This window comes from Dreissena polymorpha, chromosome 3 (genome assembly GCF_020536995.1).
Source record: "Dreissena polymorpha isolate Duluth1 chromosome 3, UMN_Dpol_1.0, whole genome shotgun sequence".
Taxonomy (NCBI): Eukaryota; Metazoa; Mollusca; class Bivalvia; order Myida; family Dreissenidae; genus Dreissena; species Dreissena polymorpha.
This window is the reverse complement of record NC_068357.1, coordinates 62,414,709-62,436,526: the sequence shown is the minus strand read 5'-3', so window position 1 is coordinate 62,436,526 and position 21,818 is coordinate 62,414,709. Positions and strand designations below refer to the sequence as shown.

The 21,818-nt window shown below is 34.7% G+C and overlaps 1 long non-coding RNA gene across 1 annotated transcript in view; it reads right to left on the bottom strand.

Annotated features, from left to right (window-relative positions):
• Nucleotides 1-1,459: 1,459 nt before the first annotated feature.
• Nucleotides 1,460-21,818, bottom strand: part of LOC127874443 (uncharacterized) — a 38,554-nt gene continuing 18,195 nt past the window's right edge. Inside the window, exons 10-12 of the long non-coding RNA XR_008046921.1 lie at nucleotides 7,390-7,537; nucleotides 6,961-7,066; nucleotides 1,460-6,262 (exon numbers count right to left, since the gene is read on the bottom strand). This is a non-coding gene — a long non-coding RNA (uncharacterized LOC127874443). The remainder of the gene's footprint in view (nucleotides 6,263-6,960; nucleotides 7,067-7,389; nucleotides 7,538-21,818) is intronic.

Here is a 21,818-nt window from a genome sequence, read left to right as displayed (position 1 = left end):
AAACAAAACATTATGGAGACACCTACTTTGGTTTTGATGTAAAGATAATTCATGCAATTAGCACATATGGTACATCCTTTTCACAGTCAAAAATCTGATATAAAACAGTGTTATATAAAAATAAAAAAGTACTTGCTAGACTTGCAATTTCTTCGTTTTTTCATCGCACTATAATAAATACAATATGTTTACGTTTTAAACATAATATTTGTGATTAAAAGTTAAATTAAATTAATTTCATGTTATCAAACATCAAATAATACAAATGAATGGCTTAAACAACAGACAACGGACGTTGATTACATGTATTTACAATTGGTTAGGCTTTTTTGCAATAAAAGGTGGCAATTTCAACCCAAGCTACCAGAGGTCAAACCCGCTATCTGGGCGGAGAAGAACGCGATGCAAGGAAAGCGCCACGTCAGTCTGGGTAGGTGGGCTTGCAGCGCTCGGCTATCTTTTTTAAGGGTAGTTTCATTAATTATAGTTGATACGATGTTTGATTTTGAAAGCATTCTAATGTGTAAGCTTGGTTTGTATCCCAATCGAAGTATTTCTGTTTGTTTGACATTGTAATTAATTCAAAATCAAAAAAGAATTTTTCCTTTAAACATTAATCAACATAAATGTTGTGTATAACATTAAAAAAGGAATGTGTTATAAACAGAAAATCATCAAATCAAATATCAAGGCTGCAAGCGTAAGTCGTCGCTATAGTTTAAAACGACTTGCCGAAGGTCACTTCAATACTCGTGAGTTCAAAGTTCAAAGTTTATTAGCAACCGGCAATAAAAACATGCCTTTAGCCATTTACAAAATAAGTATTGCAAAGACAATAAGAACGGTTAAGTAATATCATCACACACACAAAATATACATATAAATATTCAAGCATAATATACATGCATATATAAAATATAATTATGTGACGGAACATTGATATACTTTGGATTTAGGAACAGGTAGTTCTGTAAGGGTATAATTTTTATATAACATAGCTTCTTTTAGGTATTTACAAATTCCTAATATAATATTTATTTTTTTCGATGACATAGTAGTTTGGAATAAATGTACGGTAGGCCTAGAGATATGTCCAATAAATTTCAATCTTAATTGTCTATAATTGTCACAACAAAGTAGATAGTAATACATCAATTTTCTAACACAATTTACATAGTTCATTGAACTCCAGCCTGTACATGAACAGTAAATATTTTACACCATGAAAAAAAGCGTCAATGAAAGAATCTTCTTTAACATTATCCAGTATGTAAATATATGAACAATTAACACATTTAATTTAATTTTATCAATTATTGTTTTATATACGTTATATATATATATATATATATATATATATATATATATATATATATATATATATATATATATATATATGTATATATAATATATTGTATTATATTATGTATACATCAGCAGTAATTAACTATTAGTGAATTTTATTTAACAAATCTTTTATCAGTCAAATTCATACTTGCGTTAGCACATAATTTTTGGCAAATATAAGCAATTTATAGCCCCCAAAAATCATCATAACAAGCAAAAAATATAGCCTGCAATAAATAAAACAATACTGTAAATATAATGATAATAATTTTTAATATTATGTACGCTTAAGACAAGTACTAACTACTCTGCTACACGTTTTCCTTTAATAGTGTAGGCAACAGAAGTTGATCTTTGACCTTCATACATCGATTAGATTGGTTTAGTTTTAAATCCAATTAACAGTCAAAATCGACGAATAGTTCGTACACTATTTCGAAAAATAAAGTTAACACATACACAATCAATGTTCCTTATAGCAATAGCCAAATTTTCAACGCCAAATGTCCTCTGGTAACATAGATTTAACAATATACAAAATTATTGTGTGTGTGTGTGTGGGACACAAATAGTGGAGTAAATTTAAATAATCTACAAAGTTTACCATCACAAATAACAACTGTAACATCTTTGAAAAGACACAGCACACAAAACATTTCAGATGCAAACGTAATCAACCTCTCATACCCCAAGAAATGCAATACACTAAATGGTCTAAACGAAAAAATATCTTGCCTTACATTGAACTGTCCTTCTGTTGTCAGAAACAAAGATGTTTTGATTGGTTAATATCTGAGAGAAGAAAAAATCGACTTTGCCGTATTCACAGAAACCTGGTTCTCAGATAAAAAGCAACACCAAATAGATACCTCAGACTTAAATCAAAATGGTTATACAATGAGTACTGTAAATCGTTCAAATAGAACAGGCGGCGGAGTGGCTTTAACTTGTCGGACTGGGGTTACTGTACGAAAAGTGTCAAGTAGTAATACCCGGACATTTGAACATGGTATATGGCAACTGATTCTCAAAACATTACAATTAATGTAATTGGCGTTTACAGACCACAATTATTAGGGACTGAACATCAATTTTTAACAGAATTTTTCGAATTCATGGAGGACATTATTCCCAACTACTCAAATCTTAATATTATTGGAGATTTCAACTTGCATGTTAACAAAACTAACAGTGTTGTGACTGAATTTAAGAATTCTCTTGTAGCAATGGGTTTGGAAAAACATGTTAATTTCAGCACACACACAGAGGGAAATACACTCGACCTAGTAATCTCTGAGGCTACAAATGGTATTGAAATCAATTCGTGTGAACCAGGCCCTTTCTTTTCGGACCATTGTGTAGTTAAAGTCGTTACCAAAGTACAAAAAGAAAAAATCAAGAGTCAAACAATAAAATTTCGAAATTTTAAAAACATAGACCACTCAGCATTTACTAACGACCTCAATGAAATGTCAATTACAGCAGACAAAGTAGACACTTTTATAGAACAATTTGAAGATAAAATCTGTAGAATTCTTGATGAACACGCTCCATACATTGAGAAAAACAAAATATGTCGTGCACCAAAACCATGGTTTAATGAAAATATTCTTGAACTAAAACGTAAAACACGCAAACTGGAACGCATGTGGAGAAAATACAAACAACCAGACCAATATGAACTTTTCAAAAATGCCAGAAATAAATACACTTTCGAGTTGAATGCACAGAAGCAACGATCGCTTAGTCAAAAATTAATTGATTTTCACAGAGATTCTAAAAAACTCTACAAGTTTGTATCAGAATTAACAGGAAAAAATACTGATAACCCTATGCCGGAAGGTGAAAGCGACACCGCGATAGCTGAAAATTTTGCCGATCACTTCCTGGATAAAATTAACAAAATTCGAGATGCCCTTGCAATTTTCGAAAAATTCACACCCGCTCACAAGGAAGTGCCATGTTTCGGTATGTTCGAGGAGCTAACCCAAGATGAAGTGAAAAAGATCATCAATCATCTTCAAACAAAATCATGCGAACTAGATGCATTGCCAACAAGAGTACTAAAATCATTTTTAAACGAGTTACTACCGTTCGTGACAAAATTGGTTAATCTCTCTCTGAGTCAAGGAGCTTTTCCTTCAAAATTTAAACAGGCAATAGTAAGACCACTTCTTAAGAAAATTGGACTAGACCTGAGTTATGCCAACTATAGACCAGTGATTGAAAAGGCTGCTCTGTTTAGACTCAATATACACGTAAATGAAAACAATCTCCTTCCAAAAAATCAGTCAGCCTACAGACAATTCCATTCTTGTGAATCTGCTTTACTTAGACTAGTCAATGATATACTCGAAGGTATGGAAGAACAAGAGGTTACAGCACTTATCGCCATTGATTTGAGTGCTGCCTTCGATACAGTCGATCATGACATTCTACTAGACGTGTTGCAAAAACAATACGGTGCATGTGGCACGGCACTAAACTGGATAGACTCGTATCTTCGTCCAAGAAGCTGTCGCATAAGTGTTAATTCAGCTTTATCGGCGGCACGTTCTTTGGAGTGTAGTGTCCCCCAGGGTAGTTGTCTTGGTCCATGGCTCTACCTGACGTACGCTGGAACACTGTTTGATGTCGTTCCTCCCTCCATCACAGTCTACGGTTTTGCAGACGACCACACCGCAAACAAGCGATTCAAACCTACATCTTCTTCTGTTGAAAGAACTGCCATTCAAGAACTTGAAAGTTGTGCACTCGTTATTAACAACTGGATGAACGAGAATAAACTGAAAATGAAAGCATCAAAAACGGAATTCATCATGTTCGGTAGTAGACCCCAATTAAATAAATGTCAATCTAAAGAAATAGATATTGCTGGTGACACTGTTAAAGCAGAAAAATGCATACGGTATTTGGGTGCATATTTAGACGAAACACTAAATTTTAAAGAACACATCAAAATTAAGTGCCGTACAGCCATGTACAACTACCTTAAAATCAAAAACATAAGGAAATACTTAACAAAAGAAGCAACAGAAATACTCGTTTTGTCTTTGGTAATATCCCATCTAGATTATTGTAATCTCATCTTGTATGGAACAGCTCAATGCAAAATAAACAAAATGCAACGTATCCAAAACATGTGTGCCAAATTGGTACTCGGCCGACAGAAATATGTCAGTTCTGTTGGTAACGCGCCAAAATACCTTACAGAACTTTTAAAAGAAAAAGTACCAGCACGTAACCTACGATCTACCGTCTCGTATGACGGATGTTATGATGTAAAACGCACAAAGAGAAAAACTTTCATGGACAAGAGTTTCGGAGTTGTTGGTCCGAAACTGTGGAATGACCTTCCATCAAGCATCCGGACTTCCGCATCAATAAACATTTTCAAAAGGAATTTGAAAACATTTCTCTTCAGAGACTTTTACAACCTATTTTAATTGGAATACCTGTGATTTAAAAAAATAATCGAGACTCAGTTGTACGGGCGTATTGTTCACTAGGACTCATAGGACCAAGCAATTAAAGAATTGTGCGGGCTTCTTTGCTCGAAAAGGATATTTATTGTACAAGTGACTGGTAACCAAGAATCATTAGGGCTTCTTTGCTCAATGATTGAATTACATCAACCAGCTGCCTTTTAGTCATGCTTAGGCCTTCTAGTTGTGTCTTATAGTCACACTATAATTTTAACCTTCAAGTTGTGTCTTGTAGTCACACTTGGTCAGTCTATTTGTGACTTGCAGTCACGAAAGTTAAAATAAGGTTAAAACCCAAAAGCAGTGTCCTTAAGTATGACAGGTGACCGGTAGCTGTGGGATCCGACAGCCAGAGAGCAGAAATATCCTTTTACGTATCCTTTTAGTTAATGAAAAACAGTGTCTTTATGTTGCCAAATATTTGCTCATATTATCATTATAATTATTGTCTTAACTCTAGTTATATCAATTTATTACATAATATTTTACTTTTACTGTGTTTTAATAGTGTAGCCGGTATTGTTTTATTGCTTAAGTTCCTTATAGCATTCTTATTTATATCACACATTTTAAGATCATTAATCCTTTAACTAATGCTGCATAATATTATCAATACCTCTTTTATTTTATCAATTTTATGTACATATATATGTTTTGTACAACGCCATTGAATATAATTATATAAATAGGCGTTTCATCAAATTAGCAAGTTTTCGAGTTTCAAGTTTTCAAGTATATTCAACACATGTTCATGTACCATGTTAGTGTTCGTATGTCGTATAAATAGATATCGTTGCGGGAAATTAAAAGGGAATATATTGTGCCACCAAATAAAGAAAGAGCATTTGTATAATCTATGTTACCATACCAAGTCTAGCGTTGAATTTTTGACTATTGCTATAAGGAACACTGATTTTTATGGGTTTTCTTTATTTTACGAAATATTGTGCGAAATACTCGTTGATTTTGAGTATTTATGTTACTTTAATTAGTTATGTGTTATTATACAATTTACATATAGCGATGGTTTGAGTGAATACAAATCAGTTTACTATTGTGTAAAAACAATTTTTAACCGGAATAAACAATTGTATAAGGATACATATCTTATCTTCAGTTTACTTAAACTAATACTTGTTTACAATGTTTACATTGAACTATCTTTTGTAGTTGGTATTTTGTACAAAGTGACACGCGCTGGAAGTAACAGATTGTCATTTGTATTAAGTGGTGCCGGTATGTCCCTTGGGAGCAAAGGAGAGACCAGTGTAAGGTACACTGTACTCGTTGTCTGCGCTGCTCTTGTCGCCCGGCGGAGTAGGCAGGGCGGGTCTGGGCGGCAATACTGAGCTTACGGTGTCCTCTATTGCATCATAAACGTCACCATCCAGCCTGAGGTATAAATGTCTGGACTTCCGTTGGACACGATGCTAGATTAGACAATGTAACGAAGATATTAATAGACAATATTCGCCTTACCTCTAAATATAATTTTTATTAATACTCGTGAAATGCAATATAGCATTATTCCGTAATTAACCAAAAATTGTTGTTACTTGAATTAAATTTATTCCTCTTTTTAAACATTTAATGCAATGTTATTTTATATAGAAGCGGGGTAACATACTGCCGTCATTTTACAGTTAAAGTCTGGCATCGTTGTCAGTTCTTTTCATGTAATGCACTAAACCTTTCAATACATGTTTAAAGCAATATACCAATTTAATATTTTTATATTTAAGTATTTAGCTAAAATAATCAATAGTATTTTGCGTTAATCAAAGTTACAAATGAAATAAATTACAAATCTACGCGCTGGAGCAAAACATAGACCATTTTTTCATTTCAGTTTGATGTCTACATATTTACTCTACATGCATTCATAAATAATATATTTTAAGAGCTATATCTATATTTGCAACAGCTAGACCACATAGAAAGTAGGAGAGAATATTGTAGGCAAAAGAGGTGTCGAGCAGAAGTTTAATATTACAATATTAAAGTCTCTCCCCAATAACCGAAATGCGTTGTTTCAAATTATATATAACATTGTATAATCTGCATTACTCGCAACTTTAAAGCAATTGCATAAACAAGAGTGTTCGCCTACGATTGGTTGACAACTTACTGGAACGGGCGGCGGCACATTTTCCTTGTCTGCGGGCACATCACATTTATCAGCTTTTAGAGTGTATCGGGAATATGGATCTTCAGTATGCAGCTGTCTGCGGCGTCTTCAATTACACACGTTACACGTCAGTCATATAAATATACTACAACATGTATGTACACAAAGTACAAAGTATGTGTACAAAGTACAAAGTATGTGCAAGGAAACTCGTGTTTCTAAAAGAGTTCACTTTGTAAATGTTTTACTAATTGAAGATCGCACACCCGTACAAGCATTTATGAAGTGTCTTACATCAAATACAAAGAAACAAGAACTGAATTGTAGCAGATACAGCAAATACAGTAAAATACAGGCTTTAACATCTAGATTTATATTACTTCACACGAAACGCATATGTAGCATTTAAAATAATATCGCTAAGCTTACTTCTTGTACGCGATGATAATAACTGCTGCAGCTATGAGAACCAACACAAAGACACCAATCCCAATGCCGACGTATCCAGATGTCGAAATTGAGCGTGATTCAGGCGCTTGAGTGGTAGACGCAGGCGCTAGAGTGGTAGACGCAGGCGCTAGAGTGGTAGAAGCCGCATTAAAATAAATGACGTAAAATAAGAACGATGTTGACGAATAAACGATCAAATGTAGCGAAAATGATCGCAAACTTAATAGTAAATTACGGGCATATTATATATTATTAAATTTAGCAAAACTCATCGAAAACTCAACCAAATGTTTAGTGAAGCAACTCAAAAATAAGGTCGATATTATAAGTGGATTTTTTTTGTTTTACGTCTATTTTTTTCAGTTCAATATTTACCTTTACGTGAATGTGGAAGAATAATTGAAATTAAATCCACTTCAAATTGGAGATAAAACTCAAGTTTAAGGTGAACAATATTTTAATTTTTATGAAATTTTACAGGAAATTAAACACGACGTAACTTTGGAAGTATGATATGAGTTAACGCAAACTAAAATTGTTAAACCTTTGGCAAATAAGTGACATGCTGAGAAATGAGATTAAATGGGGTAAAACTCGCATAATCGGTGTTTTTAATAAAAGAATAAATGTAACTTTTTATGTCGTGTTATTTTCTTACAATGTAAATCAACAATTTTGCTTAAATTACAGGACAATTTACTTAGCAGTTTCACGTGATTCATTCCCTACGCATCTAAACTTCCGGCCGTGGGTTATTCGACAACATACTATAAAGTACACGAATTGTTTCTTAAAGAAGGAAAAGTATCGTTGGTTATTCTGCAACAAACCAAAGACGGAGACAAATGTTTTGAAAATAGTTCTGGAAATTCCAAGAATTCAGTAAAATGCACGGGCGCTAACGCGAGATTCGGAAAAAAAATTTCGTTCTGCCGTTCACTTCAACCAAAATAGTACTAAAAATACATGCTTCGTTTATTTAATGTATTTTTGTTATGGTCATTTCCCTTTTATTATAAGTAATAACCAAAATATTGGTTTATGTTTACAAATAAGTATGATGTCACTTTGATTGTCCGCGCTCTGTTTATGAATAAAGTCGACGTCATTTGATTTTCATTGTTGTGGTCGTTTCGATGCTCGTCATCAAACCACTCGAGCTACACCCTCGTGGTTTAATCACTACGCATCGGAGCTCCAAACCGTTGGTTATTACCGCATTAACCAACGCTTACACGTCGATTATTTCTTTAATATAACTAAGTTTAAAAATCTTTTTGAATGAAATATGTGCAGGGAAAAAAACTACAAGCATCATAGCCACTTCCTAACCACTAGTGTTGACATTTCAAACTAGAGACCTTCGGTGGTGAAAATGTTTTGCACACCAACTTTAAACAGATCATAAAATACATGCTAATCATGCCAAAAAGATATTTATATACATACAACAAACAATAAAACAATGGAAGGCAAAGAAAATGTTTTCAGACTAAAATTGTGTCTATAGGGCACCAATGCCAGCGTCGTAGGCACGCTGAGGCACGCCGAGGCAGTTGCCTCCGCTTAAATTCGCAGAGCAATGTTGAGATTACAAGGAAAAAAGAAAACTTTATGTCAACGAATAAAAATCTATATAAGAAATTGAGGCAATTTAATGAAATGTAGGCAATATGATATTCACAAACAAATATTATCATTGAGTACAATTGGTTCATGTTGAGGCATATAATTATTTCAATTTAATAACTTCAATTGATGCCAAAATGGCTCAGCAAAATGATTTGGAAATCCGTTTAATGCAAAAAGCGTCGCACTGTACACTTTAATGCTATAATCATGGTGGACATCGGAACTTACCGAGCTAGACTCGGGTGTTTTACGACTAGGTCTGAGTCTCGTTTGGACCTAGACACACGGCTTTATTGGTATTCTCCTCTTTATGGCCGACGTCGAGTTAAATCCGTGACCGTTTCAGGTTGTAAGAACCTTTGTTTACATTAGAATTTTCAAATTATGATATCCCGCGTATTAAACTTTTTTTATATAAAGAAGTTCAAGTCTTTTCTTTTCAATAGTAAATGAAGTTAATGATAGAACTGACAGGAAATGATGACGCAGTGCTAAAACAAAAACTTACACAAGACAATTGAAAAAAATGTCCACAAACTTTACTGATTTACATAGGCGGAGAAAAGGAGGGACGGACGCAAGGGGGGGGGCGGACGCGACGTACGCCCCCTAAAATCGCCAAAGTAAAGTAATAAGGTACTTTGATGATAAAACATAAGGCGTGACATTCTCGAGAAGTGGTTGTCAAAGCCTTCAAAATCACTATAATCGTGGATCTTCCGTGGGGCTTCGCCCTGTGCCCCCCAGGGGCTCTAGCATCCCCCTGGACCCCCAGCAAATATGTCAATATCCCGCCCCTCCCCTCCATAACCAGAAATCCTGGATAACTTGTGCACAGTCAAGTAGTTGTATTGAGTATTTCATGTTTAAAAAATGCATGCATAGTGTATATTTTAAATGACCTGATATAAACGTAGCAATAACGTCGTGTCAAATGCCACGTGTAATCGCTCTTGAATAATTTCATTTCACTACATTTAATATATAAACCTCTCACATAATGTTACAATATGCGTTTATAAGCGATTGTAACGACATCAGTTTAGTCTCAAGATATTTTACCATGTACAGTAAAAAAAACAGGAACGCAATCAATATTATCATCAGTCAGTGAGACGCTTTGCAATGTTACCTTATATATTTTCATCGTTACACAAAGAAAGTTGTGGAATGATATTTAGGTAAAAAATGCACCATTCATGGTGAATATTTACATTATGCCTGATGTTTATTCTAATATGCTTAATGACATTTCCAACATGATTGTTGTCTATTCGTTCATACTTTATGATTTTTGCAATATGCTTGGTGACTATTCAATGTTTGTGTGTTCCTAATTCCTAATTCATAAGTGAATAACAAATAATTTCACTGCCATAAATGTGTACCTTTACATTCTTGTAAACGTGATAAAACTGAAATCTGAAACCAGTCATAATCGGCTTTGCCACTAAGTGTCATTAACAACGGCAGTTAGCAACAGGGAGTAAGCAGATGCAACTAAGCCAAGTTAAAGGTAGCAAATGATAACAGCAGGTGGCGCACTTTTATTTTCCTTATATTGAATAAATTAGTTCTCGGGAAAAAAAGAGGAAACACCCTAACCATTTTGACTACTATACTGAATAAACTAAATTAGTTCCCTTAGTTTTATAATATCCATTAAACTAAATACATTAGTTTTGCCATTAAGACCAGTGCTACTGGGTACACAAGACATTGACAATCGTTAATGTTTTTGATATCGATAAGTTGCAGTTGGAACTCCAGAAAATATACTTGTACTTTATTCTGGACATAACGGAGCTCATGTGTAGGATGTTTGACCGATCCCTAGTCCAACTAATTCCAGTAGACGTAATTTATAGATGAACGTTGTATATCGACCTAAAATTTAGTAGCCAACTCCCATGACAACAGACCTATGTAACTTTCAGATTTTTCTAGTCTCTTTACCAGGCTATACTTACAATCTTAACATATACTATTTAAAAATCATAGAACATAATTTTCAATCAATTTGGAAATAAATACATAAATGTAATAATGTAAATGTCATATATACAGGTCCTGTATGGGTGGTCTCGCGGGCTTCGTCGCGTGGGCCGGGCTACCGAGCGCGCGAGGCATAACCGCCGACCTGATTCTCGCGGAGCGCGGGTGAACGGGTAAAATATGCAAGTCAAGCTTCTTGAATGCTGGGTTTATTTAACCTGTACAGCTTGGCTTTAATGTTATTTTTCTCCTTCATGTAGTAAATAAATAAATACTATGTTTACTGCATTATTAAGGTTCAAAAAGTCATGTTTATCTAATATTATTGTATTTTTCACGTCTGCGCATATTACAGGGCCTCTCAAGATGTTCTCAACCAAAGTGTCAAAAATTTTATGTCACCTTATATCGACCGTTAAATCCTTATGATATCTATGCAATCAACAGATTGGCTTAAGAGGCTGACATTATATCATGATAAGAATGTTAATTATCATCACTTGTCGTTCATTTGTTAATAAATATGCATATTGCACTTTTTACGCCGGATTTATGGTCGCTTTACGCATGCGCACTTGCATTTTTTTACGGGTCATGCAGATTTTACGCTACATCGGGACTATGGTAGGGGTGGTCTCGCGGGCCTAGTCGCGTTACCGAGCTCGCGAGGCCTGGTTGCCGGACTGTCTCTCTCGGGACCCATGGGAACCGTTTGTTTCGGCCTGGGAGCGCGGACGCCCTGACGAAGACGGCATACGCGGCCGGATTGCTCGTCTCAGCGGTGGCTTCCGAAGGCTTGAGAATCTATCGGTGGGTGCGACTTCCGTTATTTTAACTTTAATTATTATAATTATATATTATCATTATTATAATTATAATAATAATTATTAAAATTATTATTATTAGTAGTAGTAGTAGTATTAGTAGTATTGCTAGTAGTAGTATTGCTAGTAGTAGTATAAGTAGGAGTTGTAGTAGTAGAAGTAGTAGTAGTTGTTGTGGTTGTAGTAGTAGTAGTAGTAGTAGTAGTAGTAGTAGTAGTAGTAGTAGTCGTAGTAGTAGTCGTCGTAGTCGTAGTCGTAGTCGTAGTCGGCGTAGTCGTCGTATCTAGTAGTAGTAGTCGTCGTCCGTCGTCGTCGTCGTCGTCGTCGTCGTCGTCGTACGTAGCTCGTCCGTAGGTAGTACGTCGTAGTAGTAGTAGTAGTAGTAGTAGTAGTAGTAGTAGTAGTAGTAGTAGTAGTAGTAGTAGTAGTAGAAGTAGTAGTAGTAGTAGTAGTAGTAGTAGTAGTAGTAGTAGTAGTAGTAGTAGTAGTAGTAGTAGTAGTAGTAGTAGTAGTAGTAGTAGAAGTAGTAGTAGTAGTAGTAGTAGTAGTAGTAGTAGTAGTAGTAGTAGTAGTAGTAGTAGTAGTAGTAGTAGTAGTAGTAGTAGTAGTAGTAGTAGTATTAGTAGTAGTAGTAGTTGTAGTAGTAGTAGTAGTAGTAGTAGTAGTAGTAGTAGTAGTAGTAGTAGTAGTAGTAGTAGTAGTAGTAGTAGTAGTAGTAGTAGTAGTAGTAGTAGTAGTAGTAGTAGTAGTAGTAGTAGTAGTAGTAGTAGTAGTAGTAGTAGTAGTAGTAGTAGTAGTCTAGTAGTAGTAAGTAGTAGTAGTAGTAGTAGTAGTAGTAGAAGTAGTAGTAGTAGTAGTAGTAGTAGTAGTAGTAGTAGTAGTAGTAGTAGTAGTAGTAGTAGTAGTAGTAGTAGTAGTAGTAGTAGTAGTAGTAGTAGTAGTAGTAGTTGTAGTAGTAGTAGTAGTAGTAGTAGTAGTAGTAGTAGTAGTAGTAGTAGTAGTAGTAGTAGTAGTAGTAGTAGTAGTAGTAGTAGTAGTAGTAGTAGTAGTAGCAGTAGTAGTAGTAGTAGTAGTAGTAGCTGTAGTAGTAATATCATTAAATGTATGTATTTATTTTTAATTCATTATAATTATACTTATAATGATAATTATTATTGTAGTTATTATAATTATTATGATAAATATTATTATTATTAATAATATTAATATTATTTATTTTTTATTACCTAAACACGGCGCATCAGACCCAGACAAAATAATGTTGTGGTTACGGTTCCCCGACCGAGCCTATTATTTTGCTGCTACCCTACAACATTTTATTCAAAATTAAATGAATTTAATTTCAGAAAAAAATGCTTTAAAATCAAAACTGTACCGAAGGAACGGTTTTTAGCCACGCCTACTTTTTTTAACGGATGGCGATTTTTACGCGCGCACCGTTAGCCTCAACGGCGAGGCTCTGTACGTATTAAATGCATAGAGCGTCTGCGACGCAATGGAGAAATGGTCTTCTTCGTCAATGTCGTCAATTTTATTTCATGTTCTACGAAAAAAATGCGACCATGCTCCCGACAAAGGTGTCAGTTATCCGGATTATTCCGGAAATCCGGATTTCAGCCGCCCAGGGTCGATTTTGAGATCAATGTAAATCCGATAAAATATTTTTTGTGGGTGGGTGGGGGTAGGGGAAAATTTGCCTGAGTGCGTGATCAATTGAGAATATAATTTATATATTTGTTAAAGCTTCATCGTCTTTCTGGAATTTGGGCTCGGCACCGATATTGCTCAGTATTTCATTTATTATTTGGACGCGATAGCGTACAAATAATGTAGCGAGTTTTGCAACTCAGTATGAGCTTAGCTACGCTGGGCGGAGCGTCGTTGTATACAATCGATATTGGCCAATGAGAGTGCACGCTTTGCATGAGCGACAGCACTCGTAGGCCTGCATTAACTGCAGTAAAATTATGCAGACGATAATTGAGTCGGAACAGTGGTGTAATGGTAGATCGCTGGCTTAGTAAACGAGAGGACCCTGGTTCGAATCCCGCCATGACCACTGGAATTTTTCTGAGTAAAAAATTTATCCCACATTTGCTTTTCTCGTGGAAATTGCGCATTACATGCAAAATACAGTTAAATCATATATTTGACGTAAAGAATTTTTATAACTTAAAGTTGAATTCATTAGATACAACTTAATTTTTTTGTCGAGTTCTCAAATTGGCATAAATAAATTTGTAATCCGAAACACGCTTCTGAATGTTATTGTTAACGCCACATAAACAAATTGTAGCTTCAAATAAACAGTGCTTCGTGTATTTTTGCGGATTCTTTGTCTCAGTAAAAAGCGCGCGAAAACTTTGAAGACGTGTACAACGTCACGTGAAATGTGTTGGTGTATTTATTGAACAGCAAGTCAGGCGACATACGTGTGTTCAGTCGGCAAAATTGTTGCTCAATAATTTAAAGAAAATAATTAAAATATTAGATACACATAACACAACATGTACATGATTCTAGGCTAGTTATTCTCTAGCAAGGAAACCAACATTTTAAAGATGGTTGCCATTGCAGGAACCAATTGCGAAAGAAAAAGAGACGTTATTTTGTCTAAGTTATCTCTATAACATAACTATTAGGATAAATAGTGCACCCACAATTCGACCCGTGCTTTAAGACACACACTTTATAAATTTGAATGGGTTTTGTTCATTTCAAACGTGCGATACAAAAAGCTGTAACATAATTTTGAAAACTGAGTCGCGTCTAAGATTATGCAATAGCGTACAAATTCAGTGCCTTCAGCGCTTTGATTTATTTCTGATTGGTTAGCGGATGGCACGAACATGAACGGTACCTGACGAAAAAACGTCGCTACTTTCCAAAAATTTTACAGTCAAATATGCAGTCATTCGTCCATTTTACAAACGGTGGAAGTCTATATGACGTCCTATAATCGACATGTACGTCTTTTCTTATACACAGGACGTACAAATCTCGACATAAATGCGGTTATTCACGCTACGTTAACTCCGCACACAAGCTATTGTATGCAGCGCATTGCTCGATATTGATTTTTATAACTCCGCCTTCAAACCAGTTATCAGGGTATCGCAATCCGCTGTTAATGCGAGCGTCGCTGAATACGATAAAGTTTTTTTTTACAGGTTTGATTGACACTGGCAAAGCAAATTAAAAGGCGTCTTCGGAAGCATAACTGTGTTAGTGTTATTATTTTTTATCGATTAAAACGAGGCCCTTCAATAATACATTGTAATAAGTATGTTTATTCTAAAAAACAAAGACGTTTCAATTTGTTAATTGGTACTCGTTAAGATTTACAGAGAGACACTTTTTTTATTCTTATGGATTCACTTTCACTTTCTCCCCATTTTCTGAATGTCGGTACATGTTACATTCAATCTCAATTTAAATTCAATTGTTGATTGGTCGTTATTACGAAATTTGAAAAGTGCTCGATGCTCGCGTTACGTGATTTACCCATGTTCAATGAGAATTCCCAAATGTAAACTGGCGGACGTTTGTGTTAATGAAATTCTTTAACACATTTATCGTCACTATTGGCCCTATTTCGGTTCTGAAAACAAAAATCGTGAGTATTCTGTATTATTGGGTAAAGGATAGAGTTGGAACATGTATATATCCAGCGATTTACACGTACGCTAGGGTTTACTATTGACGATTTGACGAGTGATTTCACGCGCACCTGCAATGTTTAAACTCGACCCACCGGTTGGCAAAAGGTGGTGCTATTTATATAAAAAAGCGCTGTAACAGAAATTGTTGACAAATTCATAGTTTATATCCACAATTATTCAGTATTTTACATATATTGGCACTGATTGGTGTATATTTACACGAAAGAACATGCATTATAAACGTTTATGTTGTTGTTATTGATTATATATTCTGATAGTAAACTAAGTATGACATGTTCTCAGTATTTATGTAGTTACCACATTGATTTCTGTAGCTAGATTTTGCAACTTCGCGACCATTTGTAGAACCAGAAAAAAACTCAGAAATCACACTTGTTTAGGAATAAAAGTAAAATTAATGTACACAACAATTAAGGAAGAAAACACACAACAAATTGATCGATCCGATGCACACAACACGAGCCTAAATATGACTGGAAAAATCAAACGCATTCAATTAATTTTCTTGAAAAATGTTTTAGTCTTAATTAAATCGTTCTACCACCATTCTTGACAATCTTTGAGCATTTATAATCCTATGTTCTATGAAAAATAAGAAGCACTGGCAAACCTATTGATAATGACAATTACATTTCTAACATCTATATTTTTACGATTTATAATATGAATTATTAGTTTTTTATTGAACTTATTTAACTCCTTTTTAAAGAAATACGCTAGATTCTAATATACATTAAAAAATATATAAAAAAAATTGACGATGTTTAGTCTTGAGACCATCTTTGGTCTGATGCTGATTATTAACCATATTAATTTAATTAAATGTATTAAGAATCGATAGTGGTACTTTATATGATATATTTTCATAATAATGTCGTTGCTTAAATGTTTATTTCGGAGTATTTGACTAAACACATGCGTTAATGAAACCATTGCATTTTTCAACCAGTCAACTTGTTCATATGCGTTGGCTTCTCGTTTTTCTGCGAACAGCCTAAAATCGTTATAACTTTAACGCCGCAAGTGAAATGAAGTTTATTTTATCTTTAACAACAAATACATAAAGTAAAGTACAAACGATCGTACATCCTTAAAGGGATCTTTTCACGCTTTGGTAAATTGACAAAATTGAAAAAAGTTGTTTCAGATTCGTAAGTTTTCGTTTTAGTTATGATATTTGTGAGGAAACAGTAATACTGAACATTAACCATGCTCTAATATAGCCATTATATGCATCTTTTGACGATTTTAAAACCTAAAAATTATAAAGCGTTGCAACGCGAAACGATTGAATAATTTGGAGAGTTCTGTTTTTGTCGTTAAATTTTGTGAAACTACGAAGATTGCTTATATAAGGTATAAAATACGTCGACAATGTGTACTCGGCGGAATAGCTCAGTAGGCTTAAGCGTTTTTACTTCAGGACTCTGGCAGGACTCCAGGGGTCACTGGTTCGAAACCTGCTCCGGGCAATGTTCTTTTCCTTTTTTTAAATTTTTTCTTGATTTTTTACTGGAGCTTTTACGATCCAATGTTTACATTTATCAATATAAAGCATTTAATGAATAAGTTAAAAAAATGCCAAAATCTGTGAAAAGGCCCCTTTAAACACTCTAAATGAAAGCTATAAGTGGTGAAAAATAACCTATTAGGTCAAGATGTACATCCTTGTGTAAATCGTCTCTTCAATCAGTATGTTTGGTCTGGGTTTATATAGATAATTAAATCAACTCATTGAAGTATAAGTATCTTGTTTATTTGTACCTTATCTTGACCTACGTTAAGGATACCAAACGACACTTCCGACCCCGTAGGTCCTTGCTGTACTTATAGATACTTGTAAATCGAGTGTTACTTCGGTTTTTAACCACCCTATAAGGAAGTAAAATTACTCTAGCAAAGTCACAGGTTCGTGTACTGTAGGATACCGTCCTGACTGTGGTAGAACTGATAAAACACTAAAAAAGGTCAAACTTGCAAAACATTTTATTTTCGTTTAGCTCAACCAACAAATTAGTTAAGAGTGCGTTCATAGAAAATTCATTATTTCATGAAATTTTGAGTATTTTTTGTATACAACATTTATATAGCGTCCTTTTTATACTCGAGAGCTCGTTCAAAGGCGCTTTACATTTTTTCCCTGATCACAGGTACTTATTTATACACCTAAGTGGAGAGGAGCAGATGTGTGATACATTTTTGCTCAAGGAAATTCCAGTGGTCAGGGCTGGATTTGAACCGCGACCTCTCGATCCCTAAGCCAGCGTCCTACCATTAGACCACTGCTCCCACATATGAATATTTTGAAACTCGCTAAATATCCTTAAACATGTTATTTCAAATCTTTTGAACAGTATACCTCCTACAAACGAAACTGTTCTTTCACTCTTTGGTCAACACATTAAGTAGGTCGGTTTGTGCACCTAATCCAAACTTATCTTGTTAACATCTAAGTACTAGTATCCGTGATTTACATAACTTCAGTTGTACGTTAAAATTAATAATTTTTATGACTGAATGCAAAATAAAATTAATATCACGTTTAAATACTAATATGTACTTAGCTTTTTATAGGGCTTTACTTTATGGTTGATACAATGCACCTTTTAAAACTAGTCGTGAAAAATAACTTACAGTCGGTACATTGATAATTACAATTATATTTCTGGCATCTAGATTTTCATGATTCATAATATGTTTTTGTTGTTATATTCAATTTAATTGACTGAATTCCTTGTACAAGAAATAGTACGGCTACTAGCTTTATTGCTTTATTTTGAATCGTTACAACAGTGAAATTGTCGATGTTTATTCTTGAGTCCATCTTTAATATGATGCAAATTACAAACTCGCTTTTTTGTAAATATTAAATACATTTATTAATATATGCAATATTGGTACTGAATATGATATCCGTTAATTACAATTTAGGTGTTTTAATGTTAGTTTTTATGCCATTGGATCGAATGATCGGGGGTATATTGTTTTTGGCCTGTCTGTCTGTCTGTCTGTCTGTCTGTCTGTCTGTCTGTCTGTCTGTCTGTCTGTCTGTCTGTATGTCTGTCTGTCTGTCTGTCTGTCTGTCTGTCTGTCTGTCTGTCTGTGTGTCATTGTATGTTTTTATGTCATTATATGTTACACAAACTTTAACCTTGGTCATAACTTTTGCAATATTGAAGATAGCAACTTGATATTTTGCATGCATGTGTATCTCATGGAGTTGAACATTTTGAGTGGTAAGAGGTCAATGTTAAGGTCATCCTTCAAGGCCAAATGTCAAATATATGGCTTAAAAGCGGGCAGTAGGGGGCATTGTGTTTCACAAACACAGCTCCTGTTTAATTTTGTATGTTGAATGAACGCATGTATGTATGCATATGTTTTAATATACTGTATACAGTGTTTTTGCAAAGCAGTCAGTGCTCATGCGGAAAAATCCCGATTGTAAGAAAAACAATCATCTAGTCTACATGATTTACTTACATATGTATAAAAATATTTTTTGTTGTAGTTTTGAATAGGACATCTCTTCTCAATTTTAATATTTAAGTGGTGCAGTAAAATTAAATACTTGAAAAACTAATCAAGACAAGTTTTGCCTGACAATAACTTTTAAATGACTCATGCAATATGTTCCCTTTTAAAACGCGTAAAAAATAAAATTGGATTGTACTTAGTGTATCAAACAACGAGTAGCTAGAAAACAACTTTAGCTATGTTTAATGTATATCATGATGTGATTAATTGTTTTTGTGTAATATAGAAAAATATTAACCTTTCCTTATTGTATTTTAACAATTATTCAAAAGACACAACAACACACAACTCATAGTTACGAAGTCCATTGTAAAAACTGAAATAAAAGTGGGACTTTCAGATATTATGACTTGGACTTCCAAAATTTAAGTAATGGAAGTAAGGACTGCCAACTTTTAAAAGCTAGTGGAAGCGCTGCCTTTATCTCAGTAAGGGAAATGCGTCCCCAGACCCCCGGCCTAATTTTCCGGAATCTAAAGTTTGGACAATTGACACCCCTGGAGCCTCCGGAATTAATGACTTTTAACACCTTCAGTTCCGAGACGACTTTCAACAAAATCAAATCTATCTTGAGATGTCACCAAGATGGGTTTATGGAGGTGTTTCTTGCAGCGACTGAAGGTATGTTTTTCATGGTGGGTGGGGTAAAACAGTTATTTTCACTGAAAAATGTATTGGAAAGGTGGTTGTGTTTGTATATGCACAAATCTTGAGGTAAGTCTTTTTAAATATCTAAACATTTCTGCACAGGAGTGTCGGTGTTTTCATCAGGATAGATGAAACATTTAAGGCCAAAACTCTCGACAAATTCCGTACATTTAAACAGTACTTCTCTTGTCCCTGCTTCTATTGAAAATCCATCCATACCAAGGCTAAAAGAAACTATGCAAAAAATTTTCAAGAAATGCCTAAGCTAGAGGTACCTATGCTCAATTTTTCGTGTGTAAAGGCTAGACTTTTAAGGGGGAACCCATGCCCAAATTTTACCTGAAATGCCCAGAATTTTCATGAACAGCAAGGGGAACCCATTCCCATTTTTTGTGTGCAAAGCTACGGGAAATCCTTGTCCGTAAAGTTCACGAAAAGTCGAGCCTTTGGGAACCCATGTCAGACTTAGATGGTAAACAACTGCAGCATATTTTTTGTATATGAAAGTGTTTTAAATATTAAATATCAAATGGTGCAAAATATGTATGCAAATATTCTAAATCAAGAGTTTTTAATTGCATTGTGAATGTTTTCAGAAAATTTGTGTTTCTGTTTTATATCCTGTTTTCAAACCTGAAGGACCATTTTATCTTTTCCGGAGGACCATGGACAAAACTAGAAGATGACAGCCAAGTTGAAGTCATGAATTGACCATTCATCCTAAGCAGCAGTTAAAATGTTTTTTTGTGCTAGATTGCCTATATATGTATTGGAAAAAAGCCGCTAAACAAAATAAAATAAAATAAAAAATAAAATGTTTTTCCTACTTCTTACCCTATTTATTTTGGCCCGTTATCTGAACCACAACATTTTTTTGTCTTGGCCTTATATCATGGAAAACTAGAACTGCAGCTTCCATTCAAGGTCTGACGATACGTCATTCCATCTCCGCACGTAACACTGCACGGTGCAGTGAAACCACAACCAAGTGTTTAATAAATATATATATATATATATATATATATATATATATATATATATATATATATATATATATATATGAATACAATTTCATTGTACAATAGTGTACTAGCATATATGAAATTCATGATAAACTCTTAATTGTACGGTGTGTTATATGCATTTATATATAAAACAGACACGCTTACAAAGCTCGTTTGTTTAGAGATATTTGTTTTCATTATACGCCATTAACAGTGGATGTTAATCTTAATTCTTAAATTGTTATTTTTAACACCTCAAGTTGCGAGTAACTACAGCTGTACCCAATGACGAATACTACCACCGCCGAGTGTCGTTATGTAATCCGGCTTAAAATAACAAATCTGCATAAATCGTAATTTAAGAAAACTGGCAAACACTTGTGTTTGAATAATCTACGTCGGCTTCAACAATTGTATATGCACAACTTCATATGTATTAAGGAACATTTTTTCAGGTTTGGTTTAGATGTTTTCGTCGTTAGATAGATAGATGGATAGATGGATGGATGGATGGATGGATGGATGGATGGATGGATGGATGGATGGATGGATGGATGGATGGATGGATGGATGGATGGATGGATGGATGGATGGATGGACGGACTGACGGACGGTCGGACTGACGGACGGTCGGACGGACGGACGGACAGACAGACAGACAGACAGACAGACAGACAGACAGACAGACAGACAGACAGACAGACAGACAGACAGACAGACAGACAGACAGACAGACAGACAGACAGACAGACAGACAGACAGACAGACAGACAGACAGACAGACAGACAGACAGACAGACAGACAGACAGACAGACAGACAGACAGACAGACAGACAGACAGACAGACAGACAGACAGACAGACAGACAGACAGACAGACAGACAGACAGACAGACAGACAGACAGACAGACAGACAGACAGACAGACAGACAGACAGACAGACAGACAGACAGACAGACAGACAGACAGACAGACAGACAGACAGACAGACAGATAGATAGATAGATAGATAGATAGATAGATAGATAGATAGATAAATAGATAGATGTGCATCTATATATCATCTATCTAACTATTTGTATTT